Source organism: Carassius carassius, chromosome 42 (assembly GCF_963082965.1).
Source record: "Carassius carassius chromosome 42, fCarCar2.1, whole genome shotgun sequence".
Taxonomy (NCBI): domain Eukaryota; kingdom Metazoa; phylum Chordata; class Actinopteri; order Cypriniformes; family Cyprinidae; genus Carassius; species Carassius carassius.
In genome coordinates this window covers 16699280-16710647 of record NC_081796.1, presented here as the reverse complement: position 1 = coordinate 16710647, position 11368 = coordinate 16699280, and the positions used below count along the sequence as shown (strand labels likewise).

Below are 11368 nucleotides of genomic sequence, written 5' to 3'. Positions count from 1 at the left end.
TGCAAATCAATAACATATTTACTTATTCTATAGTCTCCTATAAGACTGCATGTATCTGATCACAGTAAAAACAGAATGAATGTGAAATATTATTATGATTTTTATTTTAATATATTTTTAAAAAGCCATTTATTAATGTGGCACCGAAGCTGTGTATTATCTCTTGTATTTTTTTTAATATAAATGTCACTTTTTATCACTTAAATGCATAACTTGCTAGTAATTAATTAAAAAAAAAAATCTTACTGACTTCAAACAGCAGTGTACATTTTGTGGTTTAAAAGTCCGTAAGATTTAGTGGCAGTTTTAATTGTCTCTTTTGTTAAGATAATTCAAACAAATCACTCTGGATAAGGAGTTTTGTTGTTGTTGTTGTTTTTTAGAAGTTTCCTCTGGGTGGCTTCGCTCGCACTGTTAGCTACTATGGTGACGTCCTAAATAAACATGGAGTTTTATTTAGTAAAGGGTAGTTCTCCGTAGTGCTATTTAGTGTATTTATTATTTCTGCCGTCACGAGACATATGAATAGCCAATTTACGGCACGTTTCCATAAAATATCACCATAAACCTACTTCGCTATACGCACCACACGTGTCGGTCATTGAAATATTAATTATAAATTATGTAATTTTCATTTTTGGGTGAACTGTCATAAATGTTTTTTTTTTTTTTTTTAGCTTGAAAGTAATTGGTTTTGTGTGTACAGGACATTTCTCATCTACTCGCCAGAATATTCAACGACCTTTAGACCATAAAGGTGTTTGGGAGGGACACTGTTTCTAATCTTAGTAAATCACACAGAGGAAGCAACAACTACCATGAAAATATGGTAGAGCTGCAGCAGGTGCCTCTCTTCACATCTGAGCAAAGTATAAAATGTGACATAGTCCTATGTCTATATACTTATAAAAGTTTTAGTGTTTTTGAAATTTTATGACTCCTTCATGAATAGAAAGTTCAAAAGAACAGCATTTATTATTTCTGAATAAAAGAATAAATTTATTTAAAAAAAAACTTACTGACCCTAAACTTTTGAATAGTAGTGTTGGCTCCTTAATTTTTTACTGAATTTTTATGATTTTATTAGGTGCTTTCTGAATGCAACAGACGGATTAAGAACGCTGACATGCTGGAGACACACATGCTGCTGCAAAGAAGGAGCATGAACACAACCAGTGCCAGCCCGAGCCTCTTGGGGGCCCTAAGCAGAATTTGATTTGGGGGCCCCCCTCCCACCACGCGGAGTCACCTGTGCTTCAAGATTATTGACACAAATGTCACGCTATAATGTTACATTATAAATGAATACAAGTGAGGTTATGTATAAATACAAAATAAATAAATAAAAATCAATACTTAAATAACATAGCCTACTTTACTCTTAAACTTCTGAATACAAAATGTCACAAAACATGAAATAAATGATTTGCAAATGTCCAAATGCAAATGTGCATTAAATGTGCAATCTTTTAAATGAAACCAAAATAGACAAACATTAATATAATAAAAAATATAATGTTACAAAAAATAGTTTAAAACTTAAATAATGAAAGCAAACATAAGAACATCAGCTAGGATTCAACAATGACAATTGTACAACAATGACCTCAAAATTGTTCCTTCCTAGCTTTTCAGGAGGCAAAGTCACTGATAACATCGGGACAGCAGGATTGTATAGTTATGCATGTGTTTTTGTTGAAGAAATTATAAAGGCTGTGTCATATAGCAAAAATGTAACAGCAGCAATTACATGGCATTTGGCTCCCTGTGCAGGCATTTGTAATAACATGTACATAAATTGTTTATTTTGTATGTGCCTACATTATGTATTTTAACAGTGTTATTATTAACCAATCATTATTGCCTAATTGTTTTTTATATAATGCATTTTAAGTCATTTTAAAGGCTATTGATGGCTTAGGTCTGTTTTTATAGCAACAACAACAAAAAAAGATTACAGTAGCCTATATTAATACTTCTTTGTAAATTATTATTTGAAGTAACAATACCATGATTAATTTGTAGTTGCCATGGCTACAAGAACGATGATTTGTGGTGTTATTGATAAAACCATGGGTAATTTTCGTAAGGGGACCTGAAAAAAAAAAAAGAAGAAAAAAAAAACTTTAACAGGAATGTGCCTGAAAGTGATAAACGGGCCTCGTTTTTACCTGAATGATTTATAATTTATTTTAATATATATTAAAAATGTATAAGGTGTGCATTGTAGCTGACTCCTAAATGAATACATTACAATTGTTTTATGACTGCAAGTCTTTCTAATCAAAGCTACTGAGCTTGGGGGGAGGGCAAGCAGCCGCTTAATTCACTTGCCTCGGGCCGGCCCTGAACACAACAGAATCATGGAAGAGGCCTACCGTCAGCTGGGTCTTCCCCCAGGTAGGTTTCTTTAGTTGTTTATTTAGGTAATTTTTCAATGACCTATAAAGTAAAAACATACTTAAATAATAAGATTGCATACCATAATACTGTAATTTTCCCATTTTACACAGGCAAGTTCACTCCAGGCTTTGCCCAGCCAACTATCTCTTATGATATGCACATTTGCACCGAACCAGAGAATGATGGTTACACTCAGGCCCAGAGCCTGCTGGAACAATCAGAGCAGACACTCACGCTCCCTTCCTCTGCAGAGTCCAGCTCCATCAAGTGCACTAAGGCACACCTGTGCAATAATCATGCTGTCTAATCAGCATCTTGATATGCCACACCTGTGAGGTGGATGGATTATCTCGGCAAAGGAGAAGTGCTCACTAACACAGACTTAGACAGCTAAGTCTGACTTAGGTCAGCTTTATTCAACCATTATTGCCATAATATTTATGCAGCTTGGGTAGGGGAAATATAATACATGAACACTCAAGAAACAGATCACACCCATTGTATTAGAAATGCTGATCTGCATGTATTGATACATTTCTTTTCAAATGAATCACTCCATTGCCCGTTTCACTTGTCTGGGCCAACTGAAATGTCTTTGGCTATTTGAATGAGGACATTTTCCCTTCACAGTGGCCAAAGAATCACAAGACTGTTTTCTGCTTCTTGGCAGTCAAAAACAGAACAAAAGATCCCGTTTGAATTAGATACTTCAAGTGTGGCTGGGCAGTTGAAACAAAGCATGTACTGCAAGAAATTAGGTTCAAATATTTGACTGTATGTGGGAAAGTATATATTTGAATTGCTGTGACTGGTCACCATTTTTAAACACCTTTTCCTGTGGTTAATTTCTAAGTGAACAAATGTGTTCTGTAAATTAATAAATTATTCTAGTTTACTGCACATAAACTGATGGACAGTTATACAACTACTACTAAAACTACTGCATTTTTATTTTTTACAGTATTGATTTAGTAATCAAGGCATGTCAGCTTAGGATGCATAGTAGAATAAATATTCTGTTTATTGATTTGGGAATTAACTTATTATAAGCTATTATTATCACAAAATTCCCTTTCCTTTCTCTCCCATCTTCACTGCGAAACCACCTGTGATCATCTTCACTGACTACAGAGTAGGACACGTCTACGAGGTACAAAAAGCACCTTATATTTCATTCATTTTGGTAAATTTGAATGATTAGTTATATTCATACAACATGAAATGTATGAAATTATAAACTTTTGACTGTGTACTGCATGTTTTTATTGACTTAAGTCAATAATGTAAGGTTTTTCCTTTGTACTATATGATCCCAATTGTAAAAGTTCATTAAAGTTTCCCTACTGGGTAACTTCTGAATGGTGTCTTTCCAGTTCGGTATGTTTTCAGTTCTTAGAAGTACCTACTGTTTTCTGTAGACGGGTGGAGCTCAAAAACATCATTGTGATTAGCCATCACATTCAAATGTTTTCTCCAACCTCCCCACACTTCTCTGTTGGTTTGGGTGAGTATAAATAATAAAAAAAAGCACCTGACCTCATGAAAGACTCATTTATGTCGCCAGGGGTTCTCTGCATGATTTGCATTGAAGCTGAACTGAACTAGAGGAAATGGCAGGGTTTTTAATGTTAACTAAAACTAAAACCTTTAAAATCCTTTTCATTACTTCAGGTAAAATTAAAAACATAGTTCACCCAAAAATGTAATTCTGTCAGCACTTACTCACTTTGAAGTTGTTCCAAAACTGTATGAGTTTCTTTATTCTGATGAACACAAAATAAGATATTTTGTTGAATCTTGGTAACCAAACTTTTGCTGTTAGCCTTTGACTTCCATAGTATAAAAAAACACTATGTAAGTCAAGGGCTACCAGCAAATGGCTTCTTTTCTGTTCGATAGAAGAAAAAAACACATACAAGTTTGGAACAACACGAGGGTGAGTAAATGATGACAACATGAATATCCCTGAATATTCAGAATATCCCTACAACTGTATTAAAATTATATATATATATATATATATATATATATATATATATATATATATATATATATATATATATATATATATATATATATATATATATATATATATATATATATATATATATATATATATATATATATATATATAAACTTAAACCTTATTTTATAGTTGCCACAGCAACATTTCTCATTTTCACTTAGTTTAATAATTCTTTGGTTTTTACCCTGCAGCTCGAGGAGGCAGAATAGGGAAACAGCGACATCTATTGTTAAAAATATGAATAATTACTACCACTGATTATCTGCTTTGCGATCAAGATAAGAAACTGTGTAACAAAGCTTTATGTTTCACAGACAGGTTCCCTGGTGAGGGGGGAACTGTCGCTCCTGGAATGAGTTGCCAGTGTATGGTGCATTTTGCTCCAGACTCTCTGGCTGACTATGAGGACGTTCTGGTTGCGGCGATGCAGGTGCCGTATCCTTTCATTATACCGACAGAGGCCCGCACACCACCTCCAATATTCACCTGTCAGTCAAAATAAACTGAACTCTTTCAACATCTAGATCTTAAATGAATAGTTCACCAAAAAATGAAAAACAACAATGAAAGTCAGTGGAGTCCAAAGTTATTTGGACCCAACTGAAATTGAAAATATCTTGATTTGGCTTGTTTTGATATTGATCTATTATAAGGGATTCAAAGTTGAATCATTGCTGCCTGTGGGGAGAGGTGCGAATGAAGTACTGAATGAACATTCTGTGTAATGCCTAAGAAACCGTGGCCTGCCTCAAGCCTTAAGCAAGCAAATGTCAACATGGAAACTCTTTAAGTTCATAGTTAAGATTCCTTTCGGTGACAATATTATTGTGTATTCCAGTAAATCTAATATTTTCTACAATTCAATTTATATATATATATATATTTATATATATATATATATATATATATATATATATATATACAACCCGAATTCCGGAAAAGTTGGGTCGTTTTTTAAATTTTAATAAAATGAAAACTAAAAGACTTTCAAATCACATGAGCCAATATTTTATTCACAATAGAACATAGATAACATAGCAAATGTTTAAACTGAGAAAGTTTACAATTTTATGCACAAAATGAGCTCATTTCAATTTTGATTTCTGCTACAGGTCTCAAAATAGTTGGGACGGGGCATGTTTACCATGGTGTAGCATCTCCTTTTCTTTTCAAAACAGTTTGAAGACGTCTGGGCATTGAGGCTATGAGTTGCTGGAGTTTTGCTGTTGGAATTTGGTCCCATTCTTGCCTTATATAGATTTCCAGCTGCTGAAGAGTTCGTGGTCGTCTTTGACGTATTTTTCGTTTAATGATGCGCCAAATGTTCTCTATAGGTGAAAGATCTGGACTGCAGGCAGGCCAGGTTAGCACCCGGACTCTTCTACGACGAAGCCATGCTGTTGTTATAGCTGCAGTATGTGGTTTTGCATTGTCCTGCTGAAATAAACAAGGCCTTCCCTGAAATAGACGTTGTTTGGAGGGAAGCATATGTTGCTCTAAAACCTTTATATACCTTTCAGCATTCACAGAGCCTTCCAAAACATGCAAGCTGCCCATACCGTATGCACTTATGCACCCCCATACCATCAGAGATGCTGGCTTTTGAACTGAACGCTGATAACATGCCGGAAGGTCTCCCTCCTCTTTAGCCCGGAGGACACGGCGTCCGTGATTTCCAACAAGAATGTCAAATTTGGACTCGTCTGACCATAAAACACTATTCCACTTTGAAATAGTCCATTTTAAATGAGCCTTGGCCCACAGGACACGACGGCGCTTCTGGACCATGTTCACATATGGCTTCCTTTTTGCATGATAGAGCTTTAGTTGGCATCTGCTGATGGCACGGCGGATTGTGTTTACCGACAGTGGTTTCTGAAAGTATTCCTGGGCCCATTTAGTAATGTCATTGACACAATCATGCCGATGAGTGATGCAGTGTCGTCTGAGAGCCCGAAGACCACGGGCATCCAATAAAGGTCTCCGGCCTTGTCCCTTACGCACAGAGATTTTTCCAGTTTCTCTGAATCTTTTGATGATGTTATGCACTGTAGATGATGAGATTTGCAAAGCCTTTGCAATTTGACGTTGAGGAACATGTTTTCCACAATTTTTTTACGCAGTCTTTCACAGATTGGAGAGCCTCTGCCCATCTTTACTTCTGAGAGACTCTGCTTCTCTAAGACAAAGCTTTTATAGCTAATCATGTTACAGACCTGATATCAATTAACTTAATTAATCACTAGATGTTCTCCCAGCTGAATCTTTTCAAAACTGCTTGCTTTTTTAGCCATTTGTTGCCCCGTGCCAACTTTTTTGAGACCTGTAGCAGGCATTAAATTTTAAATGAGCTAATTAAGTGGATAAAAGTGTAAAATTTCTCAGTTTAAACATTTGCTAAGTTATCTATGTTCTATTGTGAATAAAATATTGGCTCATGTGATTTGAAATTCCTTTAGTTTTCATTTTATGAAAATTTAAAAAACGTCCCAACTTTTCCGGAATTTGGGTTGTATATATATATATATATATATATATATAAAATCTGCGGGTTTAAATAAACCGTTAAACCGTTGCACAACTGAACCTACTTACATAAACTGACTACAAACAATGTCTTAAAGTAAAAATGAAATCTATTTTCAGAATGCATGTTTTTGATCTTATTGTTAACTAATTTTCTTTTTTCTTTTTTATTTGAGCTCATAATTTTCAATCAAAATGTAATTCTGTTTTTATAAATGATCAAAACTTGATGAAATAACAAACTGGTGACTTGAGCTGGACATCTCCAATCATTTACTCTGCTTTAAAAATGGCCTGTTCTTCCAACAGACCAATAGATCCGACAGAAATCTTCGTCCTACTTTTTTACTACTTTCACTTGGATGTATGAAACAAAACAGAAGAAAAGATCTGTCACTACTTCTGTTACATTGTGACTTTAACCATTGTTGCTTTTGGTCTGTTTTAGTAATTTGTTTAACGGTCATAAGTGGTCATTCTGTGTGTGTCTCAGTCTGCAGTGAAGTCTACTTTTGCAGAACAGCCTCCCTTTGCTATCAGTCCCTCTATTTTCGGTCTTCTCTCTGGACAGGCCACTTTCAGTAAGGTGGGATGTTACTGAGCACATATTTATAGATCTGAATACAGTCTGATGTTGCTCAGATTTTATTTATATTCACTAATCTGCTATTCTGTGACTCTGTAATTGTGGATGTTTATTAATTTAATCTTTGTAATGTTTAGAATGTTTTTTTCTCCACATCTACTGAGCTCTCTTCCCAGGACTTCACCATTGTCTGTGACAACTGCCAAGTGAAGGACATAACCCTGCACGGTAAAGAAACAATTATGTCACAATGAAATTTAAGACATTTCCAAAAAGATATATGTGTACATGTTTCAATGGCTTTTTTCAGGTACAGGTCAGCTGATCACTGTGGTATCAATGCCAGGCGGAGAGGATCTGCCTGAATCTGGGGAGCTGTGTGATATCACGGCTGACCATATGTCAGAGTCGACCCAACCAATCCACATTCCACTTTACAGAAGACAGTGGTTGTGAAAAACAATGCGTGAGTTCCCTACACATATCTGTGTAAACACAGAATAGTATGTACAGCAGATACTCACTGGCATATTTGTAAATCATATTTTTGTTTATGTGTTGACACTTGGATCTCCCGTACCACTGGCAGATCATGAAACCTAACCTTAAATGTCTGTTGTCTGAAGAGACTCTAGACCCCTTCAGAATTCAGCATCATCTGTTCAGCATTACTCCAGTGATGGGATCCTTAGCCCTGCACAGGAACATGAGTTCCTGCTCACATACTGTCCAAAAGATGTATGTGCACTCAAATAGCAGTATATCAAATGATACTAAAATAACTCTCTAAACAATTTTTTTTCTATCTGTCTCAGTTAAAAGACTACCACAGTGTCTGCCAGTTGGTGATCATGGACGTTCTCGATCCAGCCAGAATCAGTGACAATCAGTCATTCACTTTGAATGTATTGACAGTCATGTAATTGAAGTGAAGCCTTCAACAGGATAAATAGTTCAGAGCATTGTGTATCAGTAAATGAATGTATGAACAAACAGATATACTGTTCAAACGTCTGGAGTCAGTAAGATTTTCTTAAAGAAGGTAATACTTGTATGAAGGACACATAAAGTTGATCAGTAGTGACAGTAAAAACTGTTTCTGTTTCATTGCTGTTCTTTTGAGCTTTATATTCATCAAAGAAAAAAATACAAAAATATTAAGCAGCACAACTGTTTGCAACATTGATTATAACAGGAAATAGCTTACATTTTAAAATATATAAAAATAGAAAACAGTTAATGTTAACTGTAATAATATTTTACAATATTGCTCTTTTTACTGTGTTTAATGATCAAATACATGTGTCCTTGGTGAGCATAAGAAACTTAAGTCATAAACAATAAAACATCTTACAGACTCCAAACTTGAAAGGTAGTTTATAAGTCTATTAATGAATAAACAAAACAAATAAATGATTTCTAATGTGTGCCCAATAATTTATTCTCTGTATGTTATGTGTTATGTGGAGGCTATCACAAATGTTCTCTTTAGCAAATAATGTTTTACCGTTTCATTCAAATTCAGTAGATTTAATATGGTGTCTCAGGGTGCACATTGCTTAGTGAATGTGCCCAGTTTGGATTTTGCTGCAAATGGGAAGTGAGAGCATCTCTCCTATTGATATTGACATGTGTTCAGGTGTATATGAATCCAAATAAAGGTGTGCTGCCTCCCCTGGCGTCCTGCAATGTGGATGTGGTCTTCAGGGCCCTGTTCTGCCAGCGTTTTGAGTCAGTCCTGCAGCTTACTGTGCTCAACGGCACTGGCTAGTGAGGAAATTAGTCACATCGTTTGTCATATTGTGTCTGATCTACGAGAAGAGAATACTACAGAAATGTTACCTCATGAAAAGCAGTTATTTTTTCACATATTTGAGTGGAGGTGTGCATTTGTTTGTCTGTAGTCATCTCTCTGTACGAGCAGTCGTCCAGTCTCCTCAGGTGTGCTTGCTGAGCTGTAAGCTGGTGTTGACTGATCTGTGTGTAGATGGTCCAGACAGACAGACAGTGTTACCTTGTTTAACCGAACACTACTGCCGGCCCACTTTACCTGGAGCAAGGTGAGACAGTTTATATGATGTGTTTATCTCAAGATGGTTTTATCTTGTTCAAAAAACCCAAGCCAGTGTCCATTGTCTGGAAAGAATGTAAAAGTGATGTTAACCCGTGGTGTGGTATAACTCACTCATAACTCACAGAAAATAAAACACATTTATGTAATGCAAATCTGCATTTTAGGTAATATTTAATTCACTAGGCATCGGTATATATATATATTTCTTATTAAGACATTGTTTCAATATCACTTGTCTTTTTCACTGTTACATATTTAGTGTTAATTCAAAGGATGGCGATCACCAAACAGTCACACTGGACTTTAGTGAGCATGAGCCAGTCGTCATTGACAAATCTATCAAACGGCAGTTGCTGATAACTAACGACACTGCTATTACTGCTCTGATCACTGTTGAAGCAGAGTACTTTACTGGATGCTGTCCTTCACAATTGGATAAAAACTCTGAAAGGTACGGTACATATCTTTATTCCAAATTGTTTCAGTATTAGTACAAAACTATTATTTTAAAAACAATATTAACTTTGAATGAACCATTTATCTAGTCTCTTATGCACACCGAGGCTGAATTTATTGTAATATTGCTAAATATTGTAAATATTTCTAATGTAAAACCTGCTGCGTGAGTTACAAATGTGTGCAATTCATCTGTTGATATAGCAATCACTTAGTGATGCCCTAGCAATGCCTGAGCTCAGAAGTGATTTTGATAATCATTTTATTTTGCAGGTTAAGGTGGCTTTCCGTAATTCATCTTCACTCCTGACCTGTCTGAATGAAGCATGTGAGGAATCAGATGCTCAGCCTTCTGCTACTCTTCTGTGCAATGATGCTGGAGAAAGGACACTACAGTTTCGGCAGAGTTTGACCATTCAGTACAGCAATAACAGCATTATAGGTGTGTGCACACGCATAAGTTAGCTCCTGTAAATAATTAAAATAAGTCTTAGATCAAAAAGCTCCTTTTGAGGTTCGAAAAGCTGGTATTAAAAATAGAGCTTTAAACACAATATTCAAGCCTATTGCACCTGAAGATGATGATGGGTAATAATTTTGCCATCCTGTCCCCATCTTGTGGTAGTCATTTTGTCCTGGAACAATAGCCTCATTCCAACAAGTATTTATAGGGGAAAAATTTATTATTATTAAAATTAAATTTTGTATAATTTAATACATTTATATTTAAAAAAAACATTTGTATTTTTTCCAAGTAATTTTTCAGTTGAACTTTAAACCGTGATTATTATTATTATTATTATATTAGTTTTAAAGTTTAGAGTCAATAATATATATATATATTTGTAAATTATTTTATTCAAATTAATACTATTATTTAGCAATGATGCATTCAATTGATTTAAAAAAATGAAAGTAAAGACATTTCTATTGTCACAAAAGATTAATTTTTCAAATAAATGTTTTTTTTTTTTTTTTACTTTCTATTTGACGAAAGTGATGTGACTTACAGCCAAGTTTGGTGACCCATACTCAGAATTCGAGCTCTGCATTTAACCCATCCAAAGGGCACACACACAGCAGTGAACACACATGCACCATGAACACACATGGAGCAGTGATTCATTTATCACGAATCTTGAAAAAAATATGTATTGCATTGTCTACAAGAATATATTAAGCAGCACAACTCTTTTCAATATTAGTGAAAATAAGAAACGCTTCTTGAGTATCATCATATTAGAATATTTCAGAACGATTATGTGACACTGAAGACTGGACCTTTCAAGTTCCAATG

At 35.0% G+C, this 11368-nt stretch overlaps 1 pseudogene; it reads left to right on the top strand.

Moving 5' to 3' along the window:
• The first annotated feature begins 2363 nt into the window (after window positions 1-2363).
• LOC132123876 (deleted in lung and esophageal cancer protein 1-like) lies at window positions 2364-8616 on the top strand (annotated as a pseudogene).
• Window positions 8617-11368: the final 2752 nt, after the last annotated feature.